Source organism: Hyla sarda, chromosome 1 (assembly GCF_029499605.1).
Source record: "Hyla sarda isolate aHylSar1 chromosome 1, aHylSar1.hap1, whole genome shotgun sequence".
NCBI lineage: Eukaryota > Metazoa > Chordata > Amphibia > Anura > Hylidae > Hyla > Hyla sarda.
The window spans coordinates 19011834-19028261 of record NC_079189.1 but is presented as its reverse complement, the minus strand read 5'-3'; the positions used below and the strand labels follow the sequence as shown (position 1 = coordinate 19028261).

General features: G+C 43.7%; 1 long non-coding RNA gene across 1 annotated transcript in view; it reads left to right on the top strand.

Annotated features, from left to right (window-relative positions):
- The window catches only part of LOC130319588 (uncharacterized), a 123081-nt gene extending 116077 nt beyond the window's left edge, over nucleotides 1–7004 (top strand). Inside the window, exon 3 of the long non-coding RNA XR_008865787.1 lies at nucleotides 4888–7004. This is a non-coding gene — a long non-coding RNA (uncharacterized LOC130319588). The remainder of the gene's footprint in view (nucleotides 1–4887) is intronic.
- The last annotated feature ends 9424 nt before the right edge of the window (nucleotides 7005–16428 follow it).

Below are 16428 nucleotides of genomic sequence, written 5' to 3'. Positions count from 1 at the left end.
ACCCGCATCACCAGTCACTGGATTTCTGGGGTGTCGCTGTTGAGATCGTGGGGGTCCCCAGTGGTGGGACCCCCACGATCAGACATCTTATCCACTATCTTTTGGATAGTGGATAAGATGTCTAGGGAAGGAGTACCCCTTTAACCTTTAGTCTTCTGTGGTGGACCCCCGGAGTATGGCGGGACCACTTTTGTAGCGGTATGAGTGGTGGGATCAGATGGTATTAATCCCGGGGGCCAGATGTTGTTAACCCCTAGTGTTTGTGATGCCAGTGTGGTTTTAGGGTACCAGAACACCGCACGCCCGGTTTCTCCGCTATCCCAGTTGCTAGTAGTGAAATGAGAGTCCATAACCAGTTAGGGTCAAACTGAGGCTTTACTGGGTATAAGGCAGATGAAATTATCTTCACAGCTAAGGCCAGATTTCCCAGAGAGGTGGCCAGGACCCAGAAGGGCCTCGCAGCTTGCTGGACCAATATACTTGTAATTAACTTGACTGGAGATTGGAGTTGACTTGACTATATTCAGGACTCGACTATTTTTTGTGACAGCAGATATAGACTTGAGACTTACCAGAAGGACTGTAGCTTTTGGGGTCTTCCAGATGCTGATCACTTGCACTGAGATCTCTGGTGGTTGCTGTGCTCAGTAAGGTAGCAGGTGGTAAGAGCTAAGAGAGAGAATTGTAATGGCCACCCCTATATATATAGTGGGGGACTGGACTAAAGACCATTGGTCAAGCTGCGGGTCATAGGTTAAGCTGGTGCTTTCTAGAAGAACATGTGACAACAAATCATGTGACTGCATAACATAACATGTGACAGACTTACACAGGTCCTCTGTACTACCCATACATAAGGATACTGTCTAAGCATTAAAGTGATATACACAACATTCTGGAAACAACAGGGGGAGACCTTGCAGGGGAGCCCCCCTGTTGGTCCTGTACTAAGGGTAGTACAGGACCATTTCCTGTTCTGGGACATCACACTTCTCTAAATATTTCATTAAGGGTTTTATATGGCCAGCAAGCAACAGCGTAATAGTCCCTGCAACCATGACTGGGAAGGGGGCCACCCTGCATCCCTGAGCAGGAATCAATTTCCACTGTATCTACATTCTTCAGGACACACTTGTGGTTAAAATCTACGGCCATTGGCTTCCTGCCCCACCACTTACTCTTGTAAGCTACAATCAGTTTTAGAGGTGTACAAGTGGTCAAGAGTTGACCAGTTGCCCATAGCAACCAATCAGATCGATTCTTCAATTTTGAAAAAGGTCTCTGAAAAATTAAAGAAGTGATCTGATTGGTTGCTATGGGCAACTGGTCAACTTTTCTTCTACACAGGTTTTGATTAATCTCCCCCAATGTCTATAATCAGAGAAGACCAAGAAGCACTGGTCCGCAGATGTCTAGATCTGTAATCTACTACTATTTGTATGGGAGACATATTTGGTCGGTATATAGTGGTTTTTATTCAGTTAGGGGGCCATATGTGGTGAGCCAGGGGTGAGTTGCTGGAATTTAACTTAAAGAGGTACTCCGGTGGAAACCTTATTTTTTTTTTTTTTTTTTTTATGAACTGGTGCCAGAAAGTTAAATAGATTTGTAAATGACTTCTATTTAAAAATCTTAATTCTTTCAGTACTTATTAGCAGCTGTATGCTACAGAGGAAATTCTTTTCTTTTTGAATTTCTTTTTTGTCTTGTCCACAGTGCTCTCTGCTGACAGAGTAGCATAGGTTTGCTATGGGGATTTTCTTCTGCTCTGTACAGTTCCTGATACGGGTATCAGGTGTCAGCAGAGAGCACTGTGGACAAGACAAAAAAGAAATTAAAAAAGAAATTAATTTCCTCTGTAGCATACAGCTGCTAATAAGTACTGGAAGGGTAAAGATTTTTTAATAGAAGTAGTTTACAAATCTGTTTAGCTTTCTGGCACCAGTTGATTTAAAAAAAAAAATAAATAAATTTCCACCGGAGTACCCCTTTAATGCTTCCGATGTTACAGAGCTGTAAAACAGTTCTTAACAACTCCCAGGCTGCAGCGCTGAAAGAGTTACTAGGGAGAGAAGAGGTTACAGCTTCAGTGTGTCAGTAAAGGAATAGCAAGCAGTAGCGGTAAAAGTAAAGGAATACATTTAGCTTGGAAAGATATTTTAGGAGTCCCGGACTCAGCAGTTGGAGCAGTAATTCTGGATATGTGACTTGTGGGGAGTCTCTGGCACAATCCAATATGGCATTCACTGTAGCTGAGGTAACTTAGAAGATTTAAGCACAGGATTCCACAACAACACTAGCCCCGCTGAGACGTGTTCCATCTGGCACATCCAGGTGGGTATCCCCCAAACTAGTAATCAGCCTGCTTGACCAGACCAGGACCTGTGTGCAATCAGGCCCATGAAACTTCTCCTGAATGCTCCCTTTGACTTAGTAGTGGACACCTTGGCAGCGTGGAATAGGCTATGCAGTCGTGCAGCTAAAAGGAGAAATCCAGCATAAGTAGATGGGACTCCCCGAGATCACGGCGGAACCCGGTGCTCAGTGAGGAGCGAGTGCGGCAGGCGGCACACGCTCCATTTGTTTCTTTGTGAACACTGAAAAGACCCGAGTACAGCACTCAGCATCATCGGAACTTCCATAGAAATGGATGGCGGGCCACCTACCGGTACACAACACACACAATTCACTGAGAGAACCGGGGTCCCATCCCGGAGATTGCGGGGGTGTTCAATCGGTTGGACCCCCCTGCGATCAGCTACGTATCCCCTACCCTGTGAATAAGGGATCATTTACTTTTGCTGGAGTTCCTTTTTAGTCTTTACTCAAAACCTCATTCTCCTCCTACTCTCCCTCAGGACAGGTGACCAGAAGTCCTTATAGACCCCTCCTCACATGCCCTTGACATCTGTTTTGACCCTTAAAAGGGACCTGACACTTTCTCTCCTTCCTGTGGAAAAACACTTAACCCAAAAGTGAACTTTGTGTGAACTCTGCAGCACGTGGCTGTAGTGCGATGCACTAACACGTGGTGTACTTTGCAGCGACAGCTAAAACCGGGGAACAAATATATAAAATGTACATATATAATGCCGACAAGTATTATACTTCATACAGACATCAGTGTTCATCTTATTGTGTTACATTACACGCACAGTCTCTATAGCTGTCAAGAGAGTCGGGAGGCCACCATACACATTAGAGAGTTGGAGAAGCCTGCCAATGTTTTAACTAAAGTGTATGGACACCTTACCTGTATGGTGTTATTATTATGTCCTTACAGACCCTGGCAACATCTCTTGGGCCCTTGGCATCTGAGCAGAACTAATCTGAACAAGATGGGTAAGAGGGGGACTCAGGTCTCATAGGACTCTAGTTATGCCCCTGCCAGTGTAGAACATTCCAACTTGCAAAGCCCGATGCAGATGGAGTGCTGGTGGCCGGGATCCATTTCCTTGTGCTATAATCGAACATATATTGCTTCCAGTAGACCAGGGGTCATGTTCTGCCTCACCAGTGTAGATACCGCTCCACTGTCCTGAAGCTCACATCACTTTATCCTTTTCAGTTCCGATGCATTTTCACCTTGTGATACCCTACCGACACTAAGCTGGAGATGTGGACACGATCATCACTTATTCAATGTACATTTCACACTCTCTCTTCTGCATTTTGACACTATTAGAACACGGAGCCCTAATTGTCTCTGTATTTTGTGTCTCTATCATCACACCGGGCTCTTTGTGTCTCGTAACATTAGCTATGACTGAGCAGCTTAGTGTGAACTTAGAAGGGTAAGATGGGGTCACTATGTGCCGTGATGCCCCACTTTTTCGGCTTTTGCAATACCATTTAACCCTTCATTGACCTTATGGTCACTGCAGGTACCGGATGTACATCTCCGGAGCCTTCAGACACACAATGCTTTTCAGTAAGATTCTGATCATACAAAAAAAGGGTCAGTACTCTGAGGATACCCAAAGCCAATGCAAGAGATTGATAAGTGCAGTACAAATAAGTATTCTTCTATCGGCAGCAGCCCATGTATGTAGGTATTGAATGGGCGCAACCCCTATTACAGCAGAGCCACCTAAAAGTACAAATCTCTTGTATCTTATGGAAAATCCAGGTCTGGTCATTACATAAGGAATGTGATTATTTGACTAATCAGTTGATCAGCGGGGGTCCAACTACTAGACTTCCACCGATCATGAAAATGGAGGAATTTAGTCCGATAAGTTGTGTGCATGGTTGACCACACTCCATTCCTTCTCTATTGGACTTGGCCAGACTTGCCTATGAGGTATAGTAGAAAGTGAATGGAGCAGTGTTTGCGTATGTGGGCTCCTCTGTTCTTGTGATTGGTCGGGGACCTAGTGGTTGGACCCCACTGATCAGTTATTATTGCCCTATCCTGCAGATAAAGGATTATATGTAATCATGGAATAACCCCTTTAATGATTAGAGAGATCCTCTAGCAGTTGTTTGGTTTGGACTCCACGCACTGACATGACAGGTCCACCTACAATGGGATGATCTTGGGTGGTGGTGACTGTTACTAATGGAAAAGTCACTGTAGTATGCAGCCAAGGCAGAACCTCTCATCCACCAGGATAGCTGCACTTTGTAGCACTTTGAGGTCCATAATGGTACTGGTAATTCTGAGATGGTAACACGAATGCCCTAGCTTGCAATTCAGAGCCTGTCTCTTTGGTTTTCCTTTCATTAAACTGAAGCTAGCTGTCATACACAACAATAATGTACAATAAAATGGTATTACATGCAACACTTTGATAAAAATAAAAAAAAGTCTATTGTAATAATAGTACACCTCTGTAAGGTTCAATGGATAAAGGTCATTAACCTTATTACATTGTTGTCTTGCAGGATTATACCCTGTGGAAATGTGTTATGATGACTTCTCTGTTGGTCTTCAGAAGATGAGAAATATGCCTGAATCCTACCTGTTCCTGAATGATATGAGGACATCCATTATACCAGGTCTATACCTTACTAGCTAAGGTCCACATATTATGGCCGATATGCACCAGACCACAATCATGGTGGTGGACAAGGTCGTCACTGGTATCCATGATGGGCTCTACCTTGAAGATCATATAAGACTCTATCTTACTGTACAGAATACCATTCATGGATAAAACGTGGTCAAAGGTTCTTGGATCTACTTGTATTATGTGATGTTCTTAAAATACTTTGGGTAACATTTATGGATACTACGGGATGATGGATATATTTCATGGATATGATGATGACACGGATAAAGTTGAAGGACAAGGTTTGTGATCAAGATGGTGTAATAGATTATAAAATGGAAAAAGTAGATGAAGATCATGGATAATACAACATGGATCCATAAAAAGGAGCATATGGATAAAGGTCATGGATAATACATAATGGATAATATGACGTAAAGGATAACACTTATGGAATATATAAGATGATGGAACGTTGATATAAAGGATATAATAAGGATGACTATTTGAGAATGAATAAAAATGTTCATGAATAGGAGTCCCTGATGGATTGAGTTCTTGAGTGAAGTAACATCTGGAGGTCAAAAAAGAGTGTACATGGGGTGAAAATCACAATTGTCCATGGTCAATGGATTCCATAAGATCTTACAGTCGTAATCGACATGATATAGTTCATAAATCTCATAGGTGGAATACTCTACACTGATGGTCATGGCTTATATGAGTCTATAACGCAATGGAAGACGTGTGATTGTCTTCATGGTCCTTATTGGACAAATGTTTTGGATATAACGTATCATTTCTAATGGTTAAAATGTATAAAAAATAATAACCTACGCAATATTGGATGAAATTCATGGATGTTACCGTCATTGATGTTGAATCTTTTTGCATGTTGGATACAATTCATGGCTAACAAGACTACACGGATGGTAGGAGAACACGGATCATAACATGGTCATGGGTTTGAAAATGTCATAGTTGAGGATTAGAGATCTTCAACGTCAATGACGAAGAATACAGATGAAGTGGCACCAGCTGAAGGTCATGGCCACTATGACATATCAAGTCTTTGGATGTTAGGACACGAGCTGAAGGTCATGGGCCCTATGAAACACCAAGTCTTCAGATGTTATGGCACTAGCTGAGGGTCTTGGGTCATATTTCTCATCAAGTCTTTGGATGTTATAGCACCAGCTGAAGGTCATGGGCACTACGGCATATCAAGTCTTTGGATGTTATGGCACTAGCTAAAGGTCATGGGCACTACGGCATATCAAGTCTTTGGATGTTATGGCACCAGCTGAAGGTCATGGGCCCTACGAAACACAAAGTCCTCAGATGTTATGGCACCAGCTGAGGGTCTTGGGTCATATGGCACATCAAGTCTTTGGACATTATGGCACCAGCTGAGGGTCTTGGGTCATATTTCACATCAAGTCTTTGGATGTTATGGCACTAGCTGAAGGTCATGGGCACTATGAAACACCAAGTCTTCAGATGTTATGGCACCAGCTGAAGGTGATGGGCACTACAACATCTCAAGTCTTTGGATGTTATGGCACCAGCTGAAGGTCATGGGCACTACGAAACACCAAGTCTTTGGTGGTTATGGCACCAGCTGAAGGTCATGGGCACTACTGCATATCAAGTCTTTGGATGTTATGGCACCAGCCTAAGGTCTTGAGCCCTATGGCACATCAAGTCCTCAGACGTTCTGGCACCAGCTGAAGGTCTTGGGTCACATGGCACATCAAGTCTTCAGACATTATGTGACCAAGGTCCTATTAGAATAAAATTTGACAGTTTCATAGACATTGATACAATGTTATAACATGTTATAATATATTACCCATAGTAAGCAGTTGTGACACCAATTTGCTGTTGTCACGTGACCTTCCCGGTAATATAGTGCTTCTATGTATGGCATTCAATGGAATAAAATCACAGAAGGAAAAGTACGGAGCACTGACCGGTTTTGATGCAACAGGATTCTTTATTTCACAGGCACATCTCGTGCGGGGGAGCAGACTGCTGGGCAGACCTTCGGGAAACAGAGCGTATCACGCGATAGCGCTTCTTGAGGCCCTACCGTAGGTAGGGCCTGAAGAAGCGCTAACGCGTGATGCAGTCCATTGCCCAAAGGTAGGGCCTGAAGTTAGGGCCTGAAGAAGCGCTAACGCGTGATACGGTCCATTACCCGAAGGTAGGGCCTGAAGGTAGGGCCTGAAGAAGCGCTAACGTGTGATGCGGTCCATTGCCCAAAGGTAGGGCCTGAAGTTAGGGCCGGAAGAAGCGCTAACGCGTGATACGGTCCGTTGCCCGAAGGTAGGGCCTGAAGGTAGGGCCTGAAGAAGCGCTAACGTGTGATACGGTCCATTGCCCGAAGAAGGCAGGGCCTGAAGGTAGGGCCTGAAGAAGCGCTAACGCGTGATCCGGTCCGTTGCCTGAAGGTCTGCCCAGCAGTCTGCTCCCCCACACGAGATGTTCCTGTGAAAGAAAATAAAGAATCCTGTTGCACCTAAACCAGTCAGTGCTCCGTACTTTTTTCTTCCAATGTTAAAACATGTCTGTACAATGTAAAAATTCACCAAAGCGACCAATCACATTTTTAGCTCTCGTGAAGGTCACCACCCGATCGGTTGCCACGGATAACACTTCTATTATTTTGATAATTGTCCTAAACTTTTGAGATTTGTAAAGATTTGTGTCATCCCACCTTATACTACGTCGTGTCCAGAGCTGCGGCGTAGCCTGAAACCTGGATTATGACTGCAGCTCTGGAAGTGACTGGAGCACGATACACAAAGCTGCTACCTATCACGATGATTTGATGTGATTGTTTGTGAATAGATCTCTTCTCCGGGTGATCGTGATTTGATGATTGGTTTGATGGGATGCGGATCTACATCTACACATATTACAGTAGTCTCAGTTATGATGTATAATGTGTTTTCCATTGATCACTGTGTATTAAAGAAGCACTCCTCCAGGTTTGTTTGTTTTTGCCCCTATCATGCACACTCACCGTCACTAGTTCTACAGTGCCATCTGTTTATTTCCAGCACAGCTTCATCAATGCATTTCATGACTGTAACTGGGTCATGTGATTACTAGTCTGGCTCACAGAAAAATCATAGTGCTTATTGTGACTTCCTACGAAATACAGGATGTCATCACCTATCAGATCGCTTCTGCTAGTTCCCAGACTGCCCCCCCCCCCCCAGCTCTATCTGTATACAGCTGCTGCTATCTCTATGGGATCAGGATACATAGTATTTTTACACCTCCACTCCAGCTCTATGGGGGAGATTTATGAAAACCTGTTCAGAGGAAAATGTGCCCAGTTGTCCATAGCAACCAATCAGATCGCTTCTTTCATTTTTAACAAGGCCTCTGCAAAATGAAATAAGCTATCTGATTGGTTGCTATGGGCAACTGGGCAACTTTTTCTTTGCACAGGTTTTGATAAATAACCCCCTATATGTATACTGCTGCTATCTCTATGTGATCAGGATATATAGTAGTTATACACCTCCCATCCACATCCAGCTCTAGCTGTATACTGCTGCTGCTATCTTAATGGGATCAGGATATAAATTAGCTATACACTTCCCCTCCAGCTCTATCTGTATACTGCTGCTATCTCTATGGCATCTGGCTATATGGTAGTTATAAACCTCCCCTCCAGCTCTATCTGTATACTGCTGCTGCTATCTCTATGAGATCAGGATATATAGTAGTTATACACCCCCCCCCCTTCAGCTCTATCTGTATACTGCTGCTATCTCTATGTGATCAGGATATATAGTAGTTATACACCTCCCATCCACATCCAGCTCTATCTGTATACTGCTGCTGCTATCTTAATGGGATCAGGATATAAATTAGCTATACACTTCCCCTCCAGCTCTATCTGTATACTGCTGCTATCTCTATGGCATCTGGCTATATGGTAGTTATAAACCTCCCCTCCAGCTCTATCTGTATACTGCTGCTGCTATCTCTATGAGATCAGGATATATAGTAGTTATACACCCCCCCCCCTTCAGCTCTATCTGTATACTGCTGCTATCTCTATGGGATCAGGTACAGTATATGGTAGTTAACTAAGAGAAGCAGCTCGATATATATAATATGTATTGGTGTTCAGTATATAAACTGGCAGAACGTTCTCTGCTAGTACCAATCGTCCCTATTGACTAAGTTGAACGTGCCTGCAGTGAACGTCCTGCATCCCGAGCTGCTCCTATGCTTGTGTTTAAAAGTTTCCCTACTCTGCCCCCTTCAACATGTTTCACTGCTCCTGCAGCTTTATCAAGAGGCCCGCTACCTCTTGACAAAGCTGCAGGAGCAGTGAAACATGTTGAGGGGGGCAGAGTAGGGAAACTTTTAAACACAAGCATAGGAGCAGCTCGGGATGCAGGACGTGCACTGCAGGCACGTTCAACTTACTTAATAGGGACAATTGGTACTAGCAGAGAACGTTCTGCCAGTTTATATACTGAACACCAATACATATTATATATATCGAGCTGCTTCTCTTGCTTAACTTTTTAACCGTGTGTTGTTCTGTTTATTTAGTACACCCTAATTATTATTTAATAAAGCTTGTGGGATCACCATAAAGTATATGTATATATGGGAAAATAGGGTATTTTTGGATTCCCCTAGGGGAATCTATAGGTTAATACATTGAAGTTAACCCTCCATATATTGGTCTAAATTGAGGAAGTTGTATTTGGTAGTTATACACCTCCCCTCCAGCTCTATCTGTATACTGCTGCTGCTTTCTCTATGGAATCAACAGCAATACAGTAGTTATACCCCTTCTAGGAGGCTGTGTTTACACTTTGCTATTTTGACGCTTTTTTTATATGATTTTTCTGAAGGTGTGGGAAAATAGCACCATTTTATTGTGATTGCATATATTATAGTAAAAAAGAAATTACTTTAAAACAATTTTGGAAAAACATGATCACACCGCAGAGAAAAAGCTACAATAATCTAGTAAGAATGCAACTTTAAAAACAGCTTGAGGACCTATAGCAATAATTCTCTAACAAAACGCACTTTAAGGGTCTAATCACACGTACAGTATTCTGCACAGATTTGATGCGCAGGATGTTCACTCATTCAGTTTACATTGAAATCTGCAGCAGTAAATCCTGCGCATCAAATCTGTGCAGAATGCTGTACGTGTAAATAGACCCTAAATAAGAAAATGCATCAAAACTGCAGATAATATGAACTGATCCCGACCCAATAATGAGTTTATTCAGTTCACCTAAGAGACCTCCAGCGCCAGCAGCCTAGTTAGAAGACCAAAGCCAGAGGATTCATGGGAAATTTAGGCAGCATTAGGAAATGATTTCTGTTCTGAAATAGAAAAGCTGAAAACTTATGCCTGCCACATCAACTAAAACAGGTAAGCACAAGGCATACACAAGAACCTCTACATTATTCTCTGATAACAGCCTATGCTGCACCATATAAGCAAAAATAATACATTTCCTAAACAAAACTCTAGACCCAAGAATACCTGGATCAGGGTGCCATCAATGCAGAATACCATCTATAAGCGCACAACTCGTCCAACCTTGAAGCAGATGGGCCACAGCAGCAATATCACACAATGCGCCACTCCTGTCAGCTGAGAACAGGAAACTGAGGTTGTAAGTCACACGGGTCACCTAAACTGGACAATTGAAGATGGAAGAATGTTGTCTGATCTAAGTCTCCATTCCAGCAGTGACATTCAGAAGGCAGGGTCAGAATTTGGAGTAAACAACATGAAAGCATGGATCCATCCTGCCTTGTATCAGCGGTTCAGGCTGGTTGTGGTGTAATGGTGTGGGAGGCATTTTCTGGGCACACTTTGGTCCGCTTAGGTTACATTCACACGGCCGTTTACTTCCGTCCCTCTTTTCTCCCATCATTGCCTCCTAAACAGACTATACTACCATCACTCCCCAACTAGGCGCAGGTCTGGTCCTATGGTGACGCTATATTGACGATATAATATTAGTATGGGACAAATCATCCACAGAACTGGCCACTTTTATACAAAACCTCAACATTAAAGGGGTACTCTGCTGGTCAACATTTAGAACAAACTGTTCCAAACGCTTGAGCTGGCGCCGGGAGCTTGAGATGTCATAGCCCCGCCCCTCATGACATCACGCCCCGCCCCCTCAATGCAAGTCTATAGGAGATATGTATATGAAACAGGCAGAGAACGAGCTCAGTGCTCGTGCGCAGTGCTCGTAATTTAAATATCCCCGCCCCCAGCACCTCCCTCTTCTCATTGGCTGCAGTCTCTCAGATACAGGAGAGAGAGATGGGCTGAAGCCGGGGGGGGGGGGGGGGGCAGACATATAGTGTTATCTGGCCCACACAGCACTTCTATATACATATGCCCACGCAGCACTATGTATGAAAAGTATTCTATCAGCAGCGCATCTGCCAGGGAAGCCGGCCAGCAGATGCGCTGCTGATAGAATACCTATCACACTAGCGCTGCGGTGGCATATCATGATAAATGCACTGCGGGGGGCACATTATAAATGCGCTGGAGGGGTATATTATAAATGCGCTGGGGGGCTAGATATATAGCGCTATTTGTCTGCCCCCCACAGCGCTTTTAAAAACCCTGCCGGGAGTACTGAATGGCTCCTCGGAATCGGCCATTCAGGGCTCCCGGCGGGGGATTTAAAAATGAAAGTAAAAGGAGCGGAGCATGCCGCCCGCTCCCCAGCTTAATAACTTATGATAGCATCGGGTCTCAGAAGTGAGACCCAGTGCGATCAATCCCTCAGCCCCTGTACTACTACCCCCAACATGGAACAGACTCTGTTCCATGATGGGGGTAGTAGTACAAGCTCTAATATAGTCTCCCCAGCCACCCACAGACTCCTGCAGCCAGGGAACTATTACTCCCATCATGGAAACAAGTCTGTTCCATGATGGGAGTAGTAGTAATCCCACAACACTGCAGGAGTCTGCTGATTTCACCTCTTCTGAGCACGCTCAGAAGTAATAACGGATATTATAAACCGGGTGCAAACGGATGACATAAAGGCTCATCTGTCTGCCATAGACTTCAATGTTAAATTTATAATATCCGTTTCTATTTCGCTATTTTTGACAGCAGAAAAAAATACAGCATGCACCGTCTTTTCTCCCGTCAAAAAAAATGGAACAGGAAGCAAATGGGTGATAAAGGATTGTAAAAAAAATCCCAATGACATCAATGGGATTATTTTACAGCCGTTTGCAACCCGTTAGCAAAATTATCAAACTGATTGATAATGGGCATTTATTAATAGGGGCAGACGGGTGTGAATGAGCCCTTAGTACCAATCGATCATGGTATAAACACCACAACCTACCTGAGTATTGTAACTGACCATGTCCGTCCCTTTATGACCACAGTGGACCCGTCTTCTGATGATACTTCCAGCAGGATAATGCCCCATGTCACATGACATCATCTCAGACAGGACAATGAGGTCACATGACATCATCTGATACAGGACAATGAGGTCACATGACATCATCTCATACAGGAAAGTGAGGTCACATGACATAATCTAATACAGGACAATGAGGTCACATGACATCATCTCATACAGGACAATGAGGTCACATGACATCATCTCATACAGGACAAGGAGGTCACATGACATCATCTCATACAGGACAATGAGGTCACATGACATCATCTCATACAGGACAATGTGGTCACATGACATCATCTCATACAGGACAATGAGGTCACATGACATCATCTCATACAGGACAATGAGGTCACATGACATCATCTCATACAGGACACTGAGGTCATATGACATCATCTCATACAGGACAATGAGGTCACATGACATCATCTGATACAGGACAATGAGGTCACATGACATCATCTCATACAGGAAAGTGAGGTCACATGACATAATCTAATACAGGACAATGAGGTCACATGACATCATCTCATACAGGACAAGGAGGTCACATGACATCATCTCATACAGGACAATGAGGTCACATGACATCATCTCATACAGAACAATGAGGTCACATGACATCATCTCATACAGGACAATGAGGTCATATGACATCATCTCATACAGGACAATGAGGCCACATGACATCATCCCATACTGGACAATGAGGCCACATGACATCATCCCATACAGGACAATGAGGCCACATGACATCATCCCATACAGGACAATGAGCTCATATGACATTATCTCATACAGGACAATGAGGCCACATGACATCATCCCATACAGGAAAGTGAGGTCACGTGACATAATCTAATACAGGACAATGAGGTCACATGACATCATCTCATACAGGACAATGAGGTCACATGACATCATCTCATACAGGACAATGAGGTCACATGACATCATCCCATACAGGACAATGAGGCCACATGACATCTTCTCATACAGGACAATGAAGTCACTGGACTCCAATGGCCTCCACAGTCAACAGATCTCATCCTATAGATCATCGCCAGGATGTGGTGAAACCGGAGATTCTCATCATGAATGTGCAGCCGACAAATCTACTGTGTGATGTCATCATGTCCATATAGAGGAACTGTGTGATGTCATCATGTCCATATGGAGGAACTGTGTGATGTCATCATGTCCATATGGAGGAACTGTGTGGTGTCATCATGCCCATATAGAGGAACTGTGTGATGTCATCATGTCCATATGGAGGAACTGTGTGATGTCATCATGTCCATATGGAGGAACTGTGTGGTGTCATCATGTCCATATGGAGGAACTGTGTGATGTCATCATGTCCATATGGAGGAACTGTGTGATGTCATCATGTCTATATGGAGGAACTGTGTGATGTCATCATGTCTATATGGAGGAACTGTGTGATGTCATCATGTCCATATGGAGGAACTGTGTGATGTCATCATGTCCATATGGAGGAACTGTGTGATGTCATCATGTCCATATGAAGGAATTCTGTGATGTTACATAGTTACATAGTTAGTACGGTCGAAAAAAGACATACATCCATCAAGTTCAACCAGGGAATTGAAGGGTAGGGGTGTGGTGGGATATTGGGGGAAGGGATGGGATTTTATATTTCTGCATAAGCATTAATGTTATTTTGTTCCAGGAATGTATCTAACCCTGTTTTAAATTTATTAATCGTTCATGCTGTCACTAGTTCCTGAGGTAGACTGTTCCATAAATTCACAGTTCTTATGGTAAAGAAGGCGTGTCGCCCCTTGAGACTAAACCTTTTCTTCTCCAAACGGAGGGAGTGCCCCCTTGTCCTTTGGGGGGTCTTAACCTGGAACAGTTTTTCTCCATATTTTTTGTATGGGCCATTAAAGGAGTACTCCGGTGCACACTTTTTTCATTTTATCCCGTCCGGGCTGCAAAATAAAAGAAAACACACTTTATCTTACCTGCCAACGAGCCCCCGGAGCTCCGGTACAGGTGTTCGGTCCCCGGGCTGTATTCTTCTTACTTCCTGTTAACCCGGCACGTCACACAGAGCTTCAGCCTATCACTGGCCGAGGCGGAACACCGCTGCGGCCGGTGATAGGCTGAAGGTCCGTGTGACGTGCCGGGCTAACAGGAAGTAAGAAGAATACAGCCCGGGACCGAACACCTGTACCGGAGCTCCGGGGGCTCGTTGGCAGGTAAGATAAAGTGTGTTTTCTTTTATTTTGCAGCCCGGACAGGATAAAATGAAAAAAGTGTGCACCGGAGTACTCCTTTAATATACTTATATACGTTTATCATATCCCCCTTAAACGTCTCTTCTCAAGACTAAACAATTGTAACTCCTTTAATCGCTCCTCATAGCTAAGATGTTCCATGCCCCATATTAGTTTAGTCGCGCGTCTCTGCACCCTTTCCAACTCCGCAGTGTCCCTTTTATGGACAGGTGCCCAAAACTGAACAGCATATTCCAGGTAAGGCCGTACCAATGATTTATAAAGGGGGAGTATTATGTCCCTGTCCCTTGAGTCCATGCCTCTTTTTATACATGGCAATATCCTGCCGGCTTTGGAAGCAGCAGCCTGACATTGCATGCTATTCTGTAGTCTGTGATCTACAAGTACACCCAGATCCTTCTCTACCAGTGACTCTGACAGTTTAATCCCCCCTAAGACATACGATGCATGCAGGTTATTAGTACCCAGATGCATAACTTTACATTTATCCACATTGAACCTCATTTGCCAAGTGGATGCCCAGACACTTAGTCTATCCAAGTCATCTTGTAACCTATACACATCCTCTATAGACTGTACCGTGCTACAAAGCTTGGTGTCATCTGCAAAGATAGAAACAGAGCTGTTAATACCATCCTCTATATCATTGATAAATAAATTAAACAACAGCGGGCCCAGTACTGAACCTTGGGGTACACCACTAATAACCGGGGACCAATCAGAGTACGAATCATTGACCACCACTCTCTGGGTACGATCCATGAGCCAGTGTTCAATCCAGTTACAAACTAAAGTTTCCAAGCCCAAAGACCTTAACTTACCTGTCAGACGTCAATGAGGGACAGTATCAAATGCTTTAGCAAAATCCAGAAACACTATATCCACAGCCATTCCTCTATATACAGAGCCCCCCCTCTATATACACAGCCCCCCTCTATATACACAGCCCCCCCCCCTCTATATTCACAGCCATTCCTCTGTCAAGGCTTCTACTCACCTCTTCATAAAAGCAAATTAGATTGGTTTGACAACTTCTATCCTTAGTAAACCCATGCTGGCTATCACTTATAATACAATTATCCCCTATGTATTCCTGTATGTAATCCCTTATAAGTCCTTCAAACAATTTACCCACAATGCATGTTAGACTTACCGGTCTATAGTTTCCTAGAGCCCTTCTTGAAGATTGGCACCACATTCGCCTTGCGCCAGTCCCTTGGCACAATACCAGACACCAGAGAATCTCTAAATATCATGAACAGGGGTACAGATATTACTGAACTTACCTCTCTAAGAACTCTTGGGTGTAGTCCATCCGGTCCTGGAGATTTGCTTACATTTGTATCACTTAACTTACCTTGTACCATCTCTACATTAAGCCAGTTCAGTACATTACATGATGTGTTACCAGCACTGACCTGTACATGATGTGTTACCAGCACTGACCTGTACATGATGTGTTACCAGCACTGACCTGGCCAATGTCAGCTCCTCCTTCTTCCATAGTATATACAGAACTAAAGAACCCATTCAGTAGCTCCGCCTTCTCTTGATCGTCCGTGACAACCTCCCCATTATCATTATTAAGGGGTCCTACATGCTCTGTCCTTGTTTTTTTTTGCATTTATATATCTAAAAACATATTTAGGATTAGTTTTGCTTTCTTTGGCCACCTGTCTCTCATTTAGAATTGTTGCTGTTTTTATTACA